This window comes from Pteropus alecto, unplaced genomic scaffold (assembly GCF_000325575.1).
Source record: "Pteropus alecto unplaced genomic scaffold, ASM32557v1 scaffold72, whole genome shotgun sequence".
NCBI lineage: Eukaryota > Metazoa > Chordata > Mammalia > Chiroptera > Pteropodidae > Pteropus > Pteropus alecto.
Genome location: NW_006436811.1, coordinates 17684059 through 17687872, shown reverse-complemented (window position 1 = coordinate 17687872; position 3814 = coordinate 17684059).

Below are 3814 nucleotides of genomic sequence, written 5' to 3'. Positions count from 1 at the left end.
GGAAGTAATAAGCAGAGGCAGACAAGGGATCTTGATGAAGACAAGCATTCTCTAGCACTACTCTCCTCTAACAAGTAAGAGGGGTTAAGTTCTCCACCCTGTCTGGGAGACTCATGGAAATCTGGAGGTTCAAGAGTCTCACAATCACCTGCTAACATGTTGCAATCATAGATCTTTGAATCTTACTATTTTCCTATCAGAGCCTGAGTAAACTAAGGAAGGCAAAAAGGCTGACACAAGGATGCATTTTTTTTTCCTTAGCAACCCTTATGGTATACTGATGTTTTCATCTTCTAGAAACTACTGAGGAATCCTATAAATGTGTGTCAACATAGTCCACTGAGGGAGAAAATAGAGAAGCCTTAATCATTTTGTTTGTATTTTGACTGGTTGGAGGCTTCCCCATGGCCACAGCTCTGCTGCACTTGGAGGATGCATATGTATGAATGTCGAAGGGTCCTAAGACGTTCCAAGCTGCAACATCAAGATGTTTCAGGCAGAAGCCAAAGAAATTTGACAAGGGCTTTAGATATCTGTTGTAAAAAATACGAGAATTCAAATATTTTGGATTTTAAAACTGTGTGTAAGGGAAAAGCTGAACAAAAAAACAGGCTTGGATTAAAATACAATTTCAGTGGGTTCAATTTAAAATAGCGGCCTCAAATGTTTAAGTTCATCCAGAATTCCTACTTGATGAATCTCAAGAAAATAAGATATGGGCCAAATTTCCATCCTTTTTGAAAATTAAGTGAGGGTACCATATAAAAACAGAGATTTCAAGGAACTTTGCCAGAAAAATCCCTGATAAGAACAAATTGGAAAGACGCAGAACACTTCCAGGGCCATCATCAGACAATCATTTGCCAAATTAAGAAGCAATGAGAAAAGCAGAGTCAGTGTGCAAAATTATCTACTCTATGCCAGGGCAACCGGGAAGAAGCTCTAGTAAAGTTAATCTCCCTACCAAAACATTTTCCAGATCTGGCTTTCTCCTGGTTCTCCATAGAAAATTTTCTGAAATGGTGAATATAAGCCTTTGTCGGGTTTTAAAACATTTAGGCAAGGAAGTGTACACAGTTCTGAATATAAGAAAAAGAAAGAAAGAAAATCCCTTCATGAATATAAGAAAAAGAAAGAAAGAAAATCCCTTCATGAATATAAGAAAAAGAAAGAAAGAAAATCCCTTCATGAATATAAGAAAAAGAAAGAAAGAAAATCCCTTCATGAATATAAGAAAAAGAAAGAAAGAAAATCCCTTCATGAATATAAGAAAAAGAAAGAAAGAAAATCCCTTCATGAATATAAGAAAAAGAAAGAAAGAAAATCCCTTCATGAATATAAGAAAAAGAAAGAAAGAAAATCCCTTCATGAATATAAGAAAAAGAAAGAAAGAAAATCCCTTCATGAATATAAGAAAAAGAAAGAAAGAAAATCCCTTCATGAATATAAGCAGAGGGAAAAGTCACAAGCACTAAGCATAAAATATAATAGTGCCAACAGCTGAACAGCTCTGTGGGCTTATAAATTTCTTTTTAAAAAAGTAGAATCAATGTAAGAAACTTGGCCAAAGATAATCTGAAAGGAATGCATATATTTTCGTGCATGAAAAATTACACAAAAGTTTACACAACTATAAAGCTAATTGACAGAGGAGGGAAAACTGGGATAAACTGTTCAAAATGAAAAACAAACTGTATTTAATATAGTATTATAAATAATAAAAACAGACTGGATTCAGGAGCTGTTTAGAAAACTGAAACAGACTCGAACTTCTTATAGAACATAATAGGGAAAGGATAGAATGATGAAATGAGAGGAAAAAATAGAAAAGAAGCCCAGTTCATATCAATAAGAATTAAAGACAGGAATAATCATGATATGTGAATTGTTTTTAAGATTATGAAAAGAAACTTTAATGAATTAAGAAATGAGTCTGCAAATGAATGAAAAGATCAATTTCTTATTTATCTCAGAGAATGTTTAAAATTATAAAGTAAACAAGAACAAGCATAAATAATAATTCCTATGAGCATCATTACAATTGAGACAAGTTAATTGCAAATATGAAATTAAAATAAAATAATTTATGCTCATTGAGATTTCACCTGTGACAGTAAATAACAAAATCAAACCAAACAAAAATTTAAGCAATGAGTTCCAGAAGAGCCAGCAAAAGCCAAAGGATTTTAATTGATTTCAATGTTTAATTTATCTGGGTAAATAGTAGAAATACATTTTCACATAAGTAAAAACACAAGAAATAAACTGCTCACAGCTTCATTAATCATACACACACACCCCCTAAACTTCATAACCATTTGATTAAAGGACATATAAAGATGAACTCAAAATTTTTTGACAATACTACAAGTTTGTATGCTAATTCTATAAATGAATGAATGGAACTGACCCAAATGAAAGATTTTACAGCACTACTTGTTTATTCTTACAACAAAATAAATGTAGCCATTAAAATGTTGTAAAAGTGGTGATGTAAATGTCAAAAGCAAAATGGTTGCTTAAATAATAGATCCAGGAGAAATTTTTTTTTTTCTCTTCTAAATGCCTATAGGGCTGGATGAAGTATAGTCATTCCTTTTAGCTCTAGAAACAAAAGTTTATATATGCCTTTTAGAAAACAGAGACGCCGGTATAAATATTACCAGTGTAATAATTATAATATAAGCAAATCAATCTAAATTCTTTAACTTAGGAGAATAATTTTACTTTTCAGTGAAGACTGTTATTAGAAATAACTTTTGTTAGATTATTTTTTTAATTCATAATAATACCTGCTTTTTTGCTGCTGTAGGGGAAAAGGCAATTTTCTCTTTCTAATCTTGCTGAGATCTCTTTACTAGTGGTTAGAATAGTTTACGATTTAAAGCTGGATACCGGAATTCTTTTACTTAGCTCCAAAAGTGAGGGGAAAAGCCTGAAGTCCTCTAAACATGTAATATGTAGAAGAACATTAGGGAAATAATTTTAACAAATGGCTTATGAGACTTATCTCTACTTTTGTTCTCTACTATTTATTAAGCAATATTTCCTTTAAATGTCCATCTTTCTAAGATTTGTTGTCTCTTGTTTTTTCTGATAATTTAAAGTATATTCTTAGTGTACCTTACTTGATTAATACCCAGATAAGTTATATGGTGAGGCATTTTTAAGGCTTCAATTTAAGGTACATTATAGAAGAATTACCGGTTTATATTAATCGTTATTTCCAGCATCACTAATATACATTGTACAATTTTACTAATTTCTTGCAAAGATGACATACCAATGTGCATAGTTCTGGATAGCCATCTTATAAAATGTAGAATCTTCTTCTTGGATGTTGTTTAAAAATTCATGAACATATTTGTATTTGTTTGAAAACAGAAGTAGTATTCTTTGCTAAAGAGAGCAACTGACCCTTTCCTTTGCTCTGAAAGGTGAAAAAAACAAAGCTATTCAATTCTATAAGTCCATAGTTCTGATAGAAATTATCAGTTATAAGAAGATTTAGCCTATGAAGAAACAGGATCCTGTATTTTTGACCTATTCTAAAACATTTGCTATTTGATTTCTCAAATAGACTCTGTAATGCCATAAAAGGAGAGTGTTATTTGCCTAAAGTCAGTGCTTTATTACAAAGTCATGAGTGTTGCTGGACTTAATGGCAGCCCAAACACTGTTAAGTCCATAAATGATATATGTGTCACTGTAAATCACCATACCTTCTTTCTTAAATCTGAAAGTCACATGCAGAAACTAGGCAGTATTGTACTTTGTAAAGATTGGATTTCTGGTATAGCCTCTGGGATGTCTA